This window comes from Python bivittatus, unplaced genomic scaffold, assembly GCF_059951505.1.
Source record: "Python bivittatus isolate LINGU-HERP-01145 unplaced genomic scaffold, Pbiv_v1 ctg000700_np1212, whole genome shotgun sequence".
NCBI lineage: Eukaryota > Metazoa > Chordata > Lepidosauria > Squamata > Pythonidae > Python > Python bivittatus.
The window spans coordinates 102,515,501-102,529,530 of NW_028277098.1; the positions used below are offsets into that span (position 1 = coordinate 102,515,501).

General features: G+C 49.5%; 1 protein-coding gene across 2 annotated transcripts in view; it reads left to right on the forward strand.

Moving 5' to 3' along the window:
- Nucleotides 1–3,974: 3,974 nt before the first annotated feature.
- The window catches only part of TPX2 (TPX2 microtubule nucleation factor), a 30,434-nt gene continuing 20,378 nt past the window's right edge, over nt 3,975–14,030 (forward strand). The window contains exons 1-2 of one of the 2 annotated variants that reach the window (XM_088153581.1): nt 3,975–4,068; nt 4,908–5,013. The gene's annotated coding sequence lies outside the window, so the exon portion shown is untranslated. The remainder of the gene's footprint in view (nt 4,069–4,907; nt 5,014–14,030) is intronic. The other variant, XM_088153582.1, reaches the window with a different exon arrangement.

Below are 14,030 nucleotides of genomic sequence, written 5' to 3' on the forward strand. Positions count from 1 at the left end.
GCGAAGGAATAATGCGCATGCGCCACAACCGCGCCTTCGAGCCGGCCGGGCGCATGCGCGACTTGGAGGGAATGCGCATCCGAAAAACGTAGCGTGGATGGGGCGGAGTCCTTTCCCTATGAAATCAACGCGCTTGCCCAGAGGAACCAACTGCCCAGAGAAGGGTTGTGGCGCCCTCTGCTGGCTGAGTGCCTAAACCTTAGCATTTGTGGACTCCCTAGAATAATTTTTTTGTCTGTTTTTTTCCTCCACCTTTTAATAACACTAATGGCTCAGGCAGAAAATCTCCAAAAAATCACAGGGAATCTGGTAGCACTTTATTTCCGGCTAACAATTTTTTATTAAAAAGCAAAAGCTTTTGTGAGCTGCAGCTTTTGCCTTTTAATAAAATTTGTTAGCCAGAAAAAGTGCTACCAGACTCCTGATTTTTTGCCGGCATAGATTTACACAGCTCTCCTCCTAAATGTCCAGAAGAAAAAGAGAAACCTAGTTAGGTATAATGGCTCTTCTGTTGTGGTTCGGTTCTGCGGGTTTGGGCTTAGCACCAACATCCCTTTCTTTCCAGGCCCCCATTGTGGAATATGCTTGCAGTCCCTGTTCTCCCAGCTGCATGTCCATCCAGCAGAAATGCAGGTTTGAACCTGGCCTTTTCACTGGAAGAGCAGCTGGAATCCCTTCCTCTGCCTCCCCAGAAAGGCTTCGCTGCAAACGAACATTTTTGACAGCTGTAAACAATTCTGCAGCTTTCTAAGGCGTGTGCAACTCCATCAGCCTCAGGGTTGTGCTAGGCTTTTGCACCTCGTGTTGTGGGTCTGACTGCAAAAATGAGAGTGCCAAGGAAATGTTTCAGCCCGATACTTGTGAGATGCAAGCCTTAAGGCACCCATTTGTCCTTCAATCTTGCTGAAACTCCCAAAGATGTAATGAGGAACAAGGAGAATGTTGGATTTCACCCACTCTGGGGATCATGAAAGGGACGTTGCTGGGCTCCATGTGACTTTACACCCTTGTCTAGACCAGGGTTTTTCAAACTTTTTTCAGGCCACAGAGCCTATTAGTTGAAAAAGAATCCCAGAGCCCCTTATCAAGAGGCAAAGCTCTCGTGCAGTGTTTCGCAAGCTCAGCAACTTTAAGATGTGTGGACTTCAACTCCCAGAATCCCCCAGCCAGTCCACCCATCTTAAAATTGCTGAGCTTGAGAAACACTGCTCTAGTGATAGAAAATTAGCTGGTTTGAGTGAAGAGGATTGGGGTGGGGGTTTTTTTGGCTTTTAGTCTCTCAGAGGACCCCATCAAGTTCTTGTGGAACACTGAAAAACTCTGGCATTAGTGGGCACCCAAGAGAATTGCCAACTTGGCAGCTGTTATCTAAAACCTTGTTCTTTAGGGACAATCTCTTCATGTCTGGATCTGTCTTCGGGGGTGTCATGAACCCTGTTCTAGAAGGGTTTGTTGCAAGTCCCTTCTTTCATTATGATAAAATACACACATACTAATATTGTGGGAAAATGTCAGCAAGGAGGCAGAGCATTCCAGGATTTCTGTGAAAATGTGGAAATACAAAGGGGAGCTGATGCAGATAGCAAGATGGTGCGCCTGCTGCCAATTACTGCCGCATTTGGAGGAGGTGCTGGGGAAGGAAGAACAGCTGAAGTGGAAGGGTGTGATTCTCAGCAATAAAATAATGAAAATATATTTTGTGCCTGCCACATTGCTGTAGCGCAAGCGGCATATAATAGTGTTGACAAAATTAGTTGCTATATATTTTTGTTTCAAAGCAGGTCTGCTGCTTTGCAATTCAAGAAGTAAGAACTGAGTGAGCAGCACCAGATTTCAGAGGCAGCAATAGCCTTGTCTGTGAAAACAGGAAAATGAAGCTCTCCAGCTCCTCTTGATGTCTTTTCCCGCATATTCAAGCTGTGGCTTCTCTAGCGTGGGAAGCATCCTTTTGATCTTGCAGACGGCATCGGGTGCCAGGACGGGGCTGAAGAGAGCAATAAAATCAGCGAGGCCCAGTAGATTTCCAACTCCTTTACCAACAGTGGCCATCGGAAGCATCTGTATTTTCTTGCACAATGAAATTATGCACTTGTGTGCGTGGGTGCATTCCTCCCCAGAATGCGTGCCTCAGTGTTGCCTGGGTCTCTGTGAAGGCCTGGCCAGGATAGGCGCAGATGCGTTGTCTGTGTGTCTGCATAGGTACCAACGCTTTTCTACGTGTGCGCTGGGAAGGACACGGCTGGCTGGCTGCCTCCCCCCCGCACTATGGGCCATGTGACCAGGAGAGCGCTGGCTTAGAAGGATCGCTTGGCATCTTTCCAAACTGCCCCCCTCCAAACTGCCTTTTTTTCTGGATTATTTTCCTCTGCAGCCCCAGTTGCATTGGGCCATTTCAAGCCACGTCTCTCTCTTGCCAGCTTCTGCCCCCCCCCCATTTGGTCCTGTTCCATTCAGTTTTTGGAGAGCGATCCTGCTGATGAATCCTGTTATTCCTAAGAGGAGCTCCTTTCCAAGAGTTCCTCTCCTCCATCTGCTCTCCAGCTCCTCTGCTTGGAGCGGCCCCATTCATCTTCCCGAAACCAGGCAGCCCCAGCGGCTTCTCGCCTCCTTCCTCAAAGCCCACCCGGACTTCCCCCAGCTTCAAAAAGGGCCGCCTGGTTCTGCTCGCTTCCCGCTACCCCTGGGGATAATTAGGGGATGATACCTGCCGGCCCACAACGCAGACGGAGAACAGAATCACAGACACCGGAGGAGCAGGTACCCCAAAGCCGCCGGGGGCTTGCAACGTAAGAATCCAGCCATCGTCTCAAGCCCTGAGGGCAGCGTCTCTCCACCTCGGCCTCCTAAGGGGCGTGGATTTCAGCCCCAGAATCCGCTGACACCCCGCGTACGGGGTTCATACGTTTGGGCAGCGCACGATGTGTGCGCACCGTGACTGTTTTGGGAACCCAGACTGAGCACAGGTGTGACTCCCGCTGGAGCATTCCTTCCGACATCAGCTCCTTCGAACGTGGGCTGGCGTGCGGTCAGAAGGGACCACTGTCACCTGTTTCTAGACAGGCCACGGGGGCGTCACCAAAAGCCACTCGCAGGGCCGTCCAGCATCGCTCCTCCGAGACCAAATGGAGCCTCCCACTTCAGAGGCAGTCTATCTGTACTTGCCGGGGTGGGGGGGTTAAAGGGAGGGGAAGAGAAGTTCCATCTACTCAGTCACAGGAAGGGTTAAGAATCAATCTTTATAGATTTTAGATCCGTTTTATAGAAAATATATATATGTGGTGAGATGGGCGCCTCACTGCAGGGACTCTGGGTGCTGCGCAAAGATGGAAACCACGATGACAATCTAACCCTAACCCGCGACATCGTGGCTGAAACCAGCCCCGACGCAGAGCCAAGCCGGCGGAGCTCGCCTCCTTCCCGGCCCGAAGGCCTGGGGGCGGGGGCGGGGGCGGGAGGGGAGCCCCGGCGGACACGCAAGGCCGCGATCCGCCCCGCTCCCGCGGCGGCTTTATCAGATTTCTACGCTGCCTCCCATGCAGGCCTTCGAGGCGGCGCACACGGCACCCGCCCCTAACTTCCCTAACAACAACCCTGCGAGGTGGGCTGGGCTGAGAGGGCGGCCCCAGGGCTGGAGGGAGACCAACAGCTGGCTCTCCCGGAGGCCAGCCCCCCCACCCTGGCCCTGCCAGCTGGCAGAGCGGTGCCCCCCCCCGGCAAGAAGTAATAGGCAAGAACGCTTGAAGAAGGCCGGACTAGGCAGCTGAGGGGCCCCCGCAACTCCCGGCCCGGCCTTCGTCCCGGGGCCCCGCCAGGGCTCGCGGGCTTCACCTCCTCCGACTACATTTCCCAGAAACCCGGGGGCTGCGTGGCGCGAGGGAAGATGGGAGGGGCGCGTCCCCGCTCCCTCTCCCGCCTCCCTCTGTCCCCCGCGCCCAATCGGCTGGCGGCAAGGCCCGGCGGGCGAGCGGCGATTGGCTGCTTCGGAATCGAGGCCGAAATTTGAAATCTCTTAACGGCGGCGGGCGGCCAGGGAAGGACGGCGGAGCGGGTCGGAGGCCTGCCGGCGAGGTAGGGCTGGCTGGGGGGCGACGGGTGAGCCCTCTTCCTCCCTGGAGGGCGGGGGCCCTTGGGGGCACACCGCGATGGGGAGCGGGGGTGCAGTTTTCCCCGCGGTCCGCGGCTCCCTTTGTTTCCTCCTGCCCCCACAAAATGGCAGGCAGTTCCGCGGGTCAGCCGAGGAGGAGGAGGGGGGCTTGGACTACAACTCCCATCGCCTGTGGCCCAGGGGGTGCTGAGGGTCGCGAGGGAAGGTGAAACGGCACCAGCCTATGTTATATGTGGAAAGAAGGAGGCGATGGAATGCATAATATTATAAATAATATTATAATATCAATAATTTATTTTAGATATAGCATTATTTATTTTTTATTATTATTATCATTAGTTATTATTTATTAAACTTGCATGCCGCCCGACTCTCAATGGGTCACAACAATCCAACAAAGAAATTACAATAAAATCAATACAACATAAAAAATATAAAAGATGACAAGCACTTTGAAGGGAGGGGTCTCACTCTCCCTGGCAGAGATACTGTATATAGATATATGCAGACAGACACACACACACACACACACAGCATACAGAAACAGACAACGTCATGTCTCTGTCTTTCATACATGCATTATTTAGTAAATATTATAATATGTGCTGATGGCTTAGATGTTAATGGGTGGGGGGGTGCTGGAAATGAGATTTTTATAGGGTCCTCGACTTGCTTTTCTTTAATTGTTGCCCATGTTTTATTTTTGTCTGCCGCCCAGAGTTCCACTGCTAAGAGGGGCAGCCATATAAATTGCATTCAGAGATTAAAAGATAAATAAATATTATATCTCTCCTTCCTTCAGTGTCTGCCGTTTGTCCTCTGAGTCCGTGCAGGCTCTTAGGTCTGAAGTCAGCTGTGGAAGTACGTCTGGCCGGCCAGCCCCAGCACCCTCTGAACTGGCTCACTAGGTATCTATTGGCCCAACCGCTAACCTGGATTAGCAGCACCTTCCTTGCTTGGTAGGGGCTTAGCAAGGGGTGAGAAGTAGGTTTCTTCAGCCGGTTTTTGGTTTGGGGGTATCTTAGCATGGGAACTTGGGCATGGGTGTATGCATCTAATGGTTTTATGCTTTTATGGAGCCTCAATAGAGTTTTAGTTGGTTTTTTGTTTTAACAATTTTCTTATTTTGCCGCCCAGAGTTTCTTCAGCCGTATAAATTGGATTCATAAATAATAGGTTGATAAAATAAATAAACCCACAAACTAGTTAATTCAGTAAGCAGGTCCCAGGGTTGGGCAAACTCAGCCAAACAGTGACATGGAGCTCCTTAAGAGTGCTTAGACCAGGTGCAATGTTCAGCTATAGGGTTTGAAGATGAAGATGATGTTATGGTTGGTCGCACAGTTGGCCAGGTGTTTAGACTAGATTTGGCATTTTTGTCCACCCATCGAGTCCTTCCCAGGGACCTGGGATAGGCAGATGTTGTTGTTTGATGGCGTTAAAGGTATCGTGGCAGGATGGAAGCGGTTCCAAGTAAAGCTGCCTTTTGCAATGGACAGATGGCAATTTTGATTGTTGTTATTAGGCTTGTTATTTGTGCTCTCTGATCATGTCCAACTCTAAGCAGCTTAGAGATTTTAGGCAATCTTGATTTATTAGAGAACTTTTTCCTTGCTTTGGCATTCTGTGCATTCAAGGTTGCTTGCAGCCAGGTGCAAAGAGTATTGTATTGCTGTAAGCTGATCAGGAATCTGGCAACACAGTTTTTTTTATCATCATCATCATCATCATCTTCTTCTTCTTCTTCTTTTTATTTCAACTTTTTAAATATATTTGGTTAAGTCAAGGTGGCGTACAGGCCTAATACTGCTGCCTCCTATTTTCCCTGCAACAAGAACCCTGTGAGGTGAGTTGGGCTGAGCGAGAGAGACTGGCTCAAAGTCACCCAGCTGGCTTTCATGCCTAAGAGAGGACCAGCATTCACAGTCTCCTGGTTTCTAGGCCAGCACCTTCACCCCCCCGCCCAAACAGACTAACCAATTTTGTTCAAAGGCCTAAGGGGTCCCTCCATCCAATGCATGATGCAATTGCAAATGGAGGTTATTCAAAAACAATAAGGGGTATCAGTTTAAAAAACACTTGAGAGAGACCAAAATTGATGATAAGGTGCTGGGCGTGGGAAAGGACCAAGCAACCCCCCCCCCCCCCCATTGCTGTACTCTTTTTTTCCCCCTTTCTGGGGTGATTTTTCTCTTCAGACGGCTCCTGAGCTCAGCAGCTTTAAGGGGCCGTCACTTAGCGTTGCTCAGCATTTCTCTGAGGTGCCCTTTCCCTTCCAGCACTGGATGCTCTGCCTTTGCGAGGGAGGAAGGCTGTTGCTAAGGGTTCTGCTTTGGGGCTTCCTGAAGGCAGCTGGAAGACCTTTGTTTGAACAGAGATGCTGCTCTGGAGGTCCCCCTTGGCCTGCCAACTTTAGATAAAGGAAGCGCGGGTGGATTCTTTGAACTCTCTGCCTCTTTTCCTAGCATGAATAGAAGTGCCAGTTCGGTGCTTGTTTCAAACAAGGTCTAGACTGGTGTTTCTCAACCTTGGCCACTTTACGACGTGTGGACTTCAACTCCCAGAATTCCCCAGCCAGCAAGTGTCGTAAAGTGGCCAAGGTTGAGAAACACTGGTCTAGAAAGTTCCATGGTGGATGCACACATTTATTTATTAAATTTACAGTCTTGGAGCAAAAGAATGATAGACATCTGAATGAATTCAGCTACATACTGTTGCTTTAGGGCGATGGGCATTTTTGCAAAGGTCGAGGTCTCCCCTTTGCAAACATGCTCTCTTTAATTTCCCAATGGATCTGTAAAGCCCGTTTGCAGGATTTTGCGGGTGGGGGGAGCAATCAGTTGAACATACTGTGAAGGACTGGATGGGGTTGGACTGCAAGTGTACGGTAACAGGAAGGAAGCTGGGTCCACCAGTGGCCTGGCTCTGCATGTTCTCTTTGAAAGGAAAAGATGCAAGGCCATTGCAAGAAAGGAATGTTGTGCGTTGCAAACGTCCACATTAGATTTGCGCTCTGTGCTATCATAAGCTAAAATGAATTCAGCCTGTTATGGGAACTCAGCGATGTCTCACCATGTTTGGGAACCTGATAATCCCATTCAGCCTTAAAATGGCTTATTTATTTGTACATATTATTCAAAAACAGCACTTGGGTTTTAACCAGGATTAGTCACGTTGTGGACATCTAACTCTTCTTTTCTAGGCTGTTTAGATAAAGTTGGATGCTACGTTTGTACTAATTGTCTAGTTGTACTAATTGTATTATGATGTGTAAAATAATTGTCTTGGATTATCTGCTCCAATTTCCTGCAGCAGCAGCAATAGTAAAAGCAATATGTTTTTAAGGCTTCCAAGGCCTATTTTAATTTTTGGGGTTAGTTTGGTGTAAAAGCTGAGGAGAAGATATCTTTAGGAATTTGCTATAGATTTGTCGAAGGCTTTCACGGCCGGCATACAATGGCTGGTGTGGGTCTTCCGGGCTGCACGGCCGTGTTCTGGAAGTTTTGTTTCCTAACGTTTCGCCAGCACCTGTGACCGGCATCTTCAGAGTGCAGGAGCACAGACAGGAGCAGTTCTCTCTGTGCCCAGGGTGATGTGACCCTTTTTGTGGGTATTTATAGAGACAACACCAACAGCCACTATACCAGGCTATACCGGGAAGCCATTGAGATTCACAAACACCAGCACAGTTTCAATAAAAAAGAGGAGAGTCTAAAAATCAACAAAACCTGGCTACCAATCCTGAAAAATACAGCCTGCAAAAGGTCAACGAACTCAGCTCAACCACCAGGACATGTGAACAGTTCACACAATGAACTTGCTAATCACCCCCAGCAGCCCCTTGTTAACAATTCAGTAGAAGAAAAAACCCTGCCTAACCCCCAGGAAGGTACACACAGATGCTGACACCAAAACAGGCAGCCACTCAGTAACCCAACCCCCCCCACACACCCCCATCCCCCCCTTCCCCCCAGATCTCTATAAATACCCACAGAAGGGTCACATCACCCTGGGCACAGAGAGAACTGCTCCTGTCTGTGCTCCTGCCCTCTGAAGATGCTGGTCACAGGTGCTGGCGAAACGTTAGGAAACAGAACTTCAAGACCACGGCCACACAGCCCGGAAGACCCACACCAGCCATTGCTATAGATTTGTTGTTGTTTATTACCCAGCCGTATTCTGCGTTCCCGAAGTAGGCAAAGGCAGAGCCAGGCAGGGCTAAATGATTTATCTTCGCTGCAACATTGTGAGAAGGAGGGAGCGAAGCTAATCCAGCCTCCCTCAGTCTGGCACCCTCCACTCCACCGGTGTTTGATTGCAGATCTCACAATTGTATGGGCTGTGGCTGGGAATGATGGGCAACGTAGTCCAAGATAGGGTAGGCCTAAAAGAGCCCCGAGGTTTACAGAAATGCCAAAGGTGCACAGGGAAATGTCTGCAAATGAGACAAAATTCCTTCAAAACATCTCAGTGAGGCTGGTGTTTGTTCAGGGGCTGGAGGAAAAATGGAAAGCTACGGGACTGTACTCTCCAGGGCAATTATTTTCTACCTTGGTGGTTCCGCTTCTGAAGCAGTTATTTTGCATAACTAACTTGCACAAGTATGCATGAAAAGGGTCTTGCAATTGTGTAGTTGTAAATGTGGGTCAGCAATGGAATATGCAACCCATTTTAGATAGAATCCACAGAACTATACTTTCAAAATTGGGGGCAGTAACAGCCCTGGTCAGACCCTGTCGCAAATAATGTGTGCAGTTCTCAGCACAATTTTTAAAAAAAGATTAAGAGGAACCAGAACAGGTTTAAAGAAATAAATCCTGCAAGGACAGATGCCACATTTAACCCTGAGAAAACAGGCCTGAAGGGAGATGGGGGTATTCCTTCAGGTACTCAGGAAGTGCTGCTATCTAGATCAACCTCAGCAACTTTAAGATGTGTGGACTTCAACTCCCAGAATTCCCTAGCCAATATGTGTGGACCAACTCCCAGAATTCCCCAGCCAGCATGGCTGGCTGGGGAATTCTGGGAGTTGAAGTCCACAGGTCTTCAAGTGGCCAAGGTTGAGAAACACTGCTCTAGTCTTAGGCTGCCTGCTACAGTGCTGCGAAGCTTTGGAACTTGATTCAGCAAAGCTTAGGTCAAATCACCCCATCAGAACAAGGCTGCATCTCCAAGGGGGGCCCCCTTTGAAGCAGCAGAGAGAGAAAGATCATGGATGGGGTGGCTTTGCTGCTGCTGCTGGTGCTGGGAATGTTCCAGACAACGGGGAGCACGGGTGGACCAAGTGCTGCGATGCGTTCTCCGAGATGGATGTAAGCAGCCGCTGAGTCTCCCTTGCTTGCTGACTTCTATGCCTTGGGGAGCTTGTCTGGGTGGTCAAGCTTGCATGACTGCATCTTCCTGAATGTGCCCCCCATCCCCACCCCACAAGCCTCTCTCTTGTGTTAACAGGATGCCCGTGCTGGTCCTGCCAACACATTTAGGAGCTCAGTTCTCAGCACTCTGACTGTGGGGTCAGGGCTGCCACTTGGCAGATGCTCTCGTGTCGAGCCTTTTAAAATTATGCCTTGCTGGTGCATTACTGGCACAGGTTTAAGCATCAGACTCAGGCCTAATTTGTTTTGGAGGGGGTAGCAAGACAGCGAATGGCTCTTTCTCTGTGCTTTTATATCTCTGGCATTGTCCTTCTCTGTGCCTGCCTGCTTCTGCTGGCTCTGCTTACTGGCATAGCGTTGCCAGCAAACCACAGATCTGACGTATCTGAGTCCTGCCACCGATTGGGGGTGGGTGTCCTCGAGAGCAGCCAGCTTGCCAATCCTCCTAGCGGCCCACAGAATCTGGGGCTTGGGGGCAGCAAAGCCACCCAGGAGCAAGAAGGACCACGCTGGTGCTCCTTCTTCAATGTCACGTCACGCTTAGCTCCTGAGAAAGTGAGAATGTGGTTTTTGCAAGCTCTTATTTTTAACTGGGAGTCAGGCATATTGTGCGCATTAGCCCTGTGCGAGGCTGACCCTCGATGGGGATGCGATGCTGTCCTTTTCTCATCCTTTCTGTCTCTAAGAACAAGTGCAGGGAGACCTTTCAAGAAATGATTGGGGTGGACAGTCTTGACAGCATCCAGCTAGAATTTGGTGCCTTTTATTTTCATCCATTCTGCCCCCCAATGAAGGCGTTCCAGGCACACTGATGCCTTCCTGTTATGACCTGGGGACGAACCCTTTTTGAGTCCATCTCGATGCAGATCAGATTTTCAACTCCAATTCAGGAGTGTCCGCAATGCTACGCGTGAAGCTCCTCCCGGCTTTTCACGCTCATCCCACGTTAAAAAGGCAGCGCTTCAATCACGCTGCCACGGCCGCCATCTTGACTTTTGTGGCTCTGCAGGCGCTCCTGCTCCAATTTAAAACGGGGCAGATTTACACTTACCGCTGCGTTGTTTAAGAGACGCTGGACGGAGGTGATAAGAATCCGGAGGGTGACAAGTGGCAGAAGACTGGACCCTCCATTATCATCACGTCACAAAACGGGGACAGCTTAACACAAAGCAACTGCAGTGGTATTTTAAATTCCGGCTAGAGGAGCGTGGAGAAGATTAATGTATTCTGTCCAGCCATCAGAGCTTGATTGGAAAGTGTTAGATTGCTAATTGAAATGTTTCTGCTTAACAAGGCCCGTCGTTACTCACCTCGGGGGCAAGCGGAGCAAGATGCAACTGGAAAGAATTCTGTGGCTCAGAATAGCCGGCCAAATCTTTGGCTGCCTGGCGTTTCGCAAGGGCCGCTGCGTTATGGAAATTAAACAGTGATTTCTTTGCCCTCTTCTGCCAGCTAGATAAAAGGTAGCCTGTTGTTCCCAGCGCGGCCTTGGGTCAGCTTGGGGACTTAGTGGCTTGGCTTTGCGGGAGGCTGAATATCTCCGGCCCAAAGTCTCTGCTTTCCCTTTAATGCCTATTTTTAACTCGTTGCATCTTGATGTCTCCTGAAGCTTGTGGGGGTCTGAATTACAGGGCACGCAATGTCAGGGGCATTTATTTTTGGGTTGCTGGGAAGGGAGACACGGATCTATAGCTAGGACAGGCTGGGGCGGGGAGCGAAGGAGCCTGGGAAATACTGGCACAACTTTGATCTTCCCCATCGGACTCTCGCCCTGCTCCACCAAGGGCTCCGTTGCAGCTTCGGGTGCCCTGGCGAAGCCGAATTAACCAGGGGTTTGATCGCTGATCCCGTAAGGCTTCCAGGCCAACCAGTCACAACTTGCAATGTGGGCCTTTGGGGCAAAGGGCCCTCCTGATGTTTTTTTGACAGGCCCTCGCATTCTGTACCAGCAGGAACAGTTTGCATTTAGGCCACAAGGAGGTGACCTTCCAGGCTGTTGGACCATCCCTGCCAGAGGGTGCCAGCTACGGACGCCAGGCTCAGACCGGGGAAGAGTGACAGAGAAAGGCTGGGGAAACCTGCAAGAACAGCATTTTTATAGGTGAAAAAGCCTGGACAGGATGGGAAACTCCTCATTTAGACCCAGATTGGTAACATCTCAGGAAGCAGCTTCCCCCCCACCTGCGGCCTTCAAGATGGGTACATTTCACGTTATCAAGGCATGCTGATAGCTTGGATCGCAGTCCCTGTCAGGAGGGCAGAAGGTGGCTGTCAACAAGACCAGAATTAATGGCCTGATTAGGTTTTCCATTCTAAGCCATCTCCTTCTCAACGTGTGCAAATGTTCCCCATTTCAAGAGCAGAATATTGTGTCGACATTCTCTTCTAATTGCAAAGTTGGGCTTCTACCTTCCAAATGTTTGTGCCAGCTGTTCTAGCAGGTAGTTAAAAGAGCAAGAATTTAGCAGTTGAAATGACCTGAAATAAAAATCAGAAGACGTGTGATTCATTAAAATAACACATATTGTGAACTGTACATGCCAAAGTTTTCAGTGTGTCCGAGTTTAAATGAGCAAGTGCACTGACCTCAATTTTGCTCCAAGTCTGTTTTTCCCCCAGCCCATTCATTTGAGTTTTAACTTCCCCATACATCCGTTTCTGGAACTGATAATGTAAACCCCAAAATGTGCTTAACAAAGAGCTTCTAGACCATCAGTTGTTCAGGCGGAGCTGAAACTATCTCTCACTGATGGTAACCTGCAAATTAACTTTATTTCCTGAGGGCTGTTCAGTTGAGAAATGAGGACCTAGGTGAAAAAAATGTGACTGAAATTGGCCGGACAGTTGCTGTTTCAGGAGAAATGGGAAATCTTGGATCTACCTTGAAAGACTGGATTTCTATCGAGATCTCCTTACCAATAGAAGAGAATATACGTAGCTCAGGTTGAAAAGTGGAGTCCTTGGGGTTCTCTGAGCTTGGTTCTTTTCTTGCAAAGCTGAGAGAACCCCAAGGACGCCAGAGATCTCCTTAGTCTGAAAATAGCTTTGCTGTTGAAATTTGAATCTTTGGCAATAAAAGACTGTCAGTTGTCTTGGGGGATTTAGACTATCCAATAAATGGTTTGCGTCGCACCTTGGTTTTTGCAATTGTTTTCGACCTGTAGCATCAGTTGCTGCTCCTGTTGCACAGCAGCCCAAGCTGGGCAAAAATTTGTTGACCTACTCTGGAAATGACCTGGTAATGAAATGCTCCTTCCAAGGGGATTCCTTCCATGAGTCCCCAGAGGTCTGGCTCCAGTTGCCTCTCCGGCTCTCCATAACGAAGCAGCCATTGTCACTCCATCACCAAGCAAGGGCTGGAGCCGAAGAGAGATTGCTTTTGGCCCAAACGTTCCTGAAATGTAATGCCCGCTCCTCATACTTGGCAGCTACACTTGTTGAGCTGAGTGGGCGAGAAGAATGCCAGTGACGCATTTATTATTATAATTTTTTTTGAAGGGAGGGGTGTTGACAGAAATGTGATCCCAATCAAGGGGGTTAAGAACAGATCTAATTCCAGCCAGGCTGTCAACCTCGGTTCCTCTACTTTGGGTCTGCTCCTTTCGCTCTCTTTGGGGCACTTTGATTTCTACAATCTTGGGGGAACGTTGGCTTCTTGTTGCCAGCCCTTCTGCCTCTTTTCAGTCGGGCAACACTCCAGGATTTTTCTCCCCACCCAAGAATGGCAGCGGGCCATGTTTCAGCAAGGGGAGGCTAAGTTTAAGAATGAGAGTGGCACCTGCTAATGGCATGGTAATATACACCTGGGCAATCTGCCCACATGTCAATGAAGCTAGTTTAGCAAAAGCATATAAATCCATGGTAATGCCATCCTAGGCCCCAGCTGTCTGGGGAGGCCATGCACTCAAAAACCTTTCTCCAGAGATGGCAATGCTTAGACCTCAATGACTTTGGGAAGCTCTCGCTGCGATGTTCTTGTGCCGTGGAATAGCAGCCTCCTGGTGGAGACTGAGGCATCTCCAGCCTCTGGCTTAGAAAAGGCCTGTTCCTCTTGTCTTCTCAGTAGAACTGTCTCCATGGGTGCCTCTGTCTCCTCTGGGACTGAGTCTGTTCTTCCAGGATCACGCCCTGGGGGTTCAGTACCCAGCAAGCCAGTGGAGTTTGTGAAGGCCTCAAAGTCATTGTTAAGATGGACTCAAAGCTCGGGAAGAGGGTGGTCTTCCTCTGCAGGCTTAGGAGATCATGTCTCAAACTGCAGTTAGCCTCCCCCAATCTAGCATAATGCTGGCTGAAAGTGACAGGAGCTTTCAGCATGGTGGGGAAGAGGAAGGAGAGGAAGTGTTGCAAGGACAGATAGACTATGAAAGAGCGAGCTTCTGAAGAGTGATTTACCAGAAAGCCTGGTGTGATCCTTCTGGGGCAATAAGTTCCCTGTTACTATTCTTGGCCACTTCTATCACCGTGGTTTGGGTCATCCCAGTTGCGATATTCTTGGACTCGGAGTAGGATGATGAAATACTGGGGGCCTTTGGTCGTGGTTTCGTATCTGT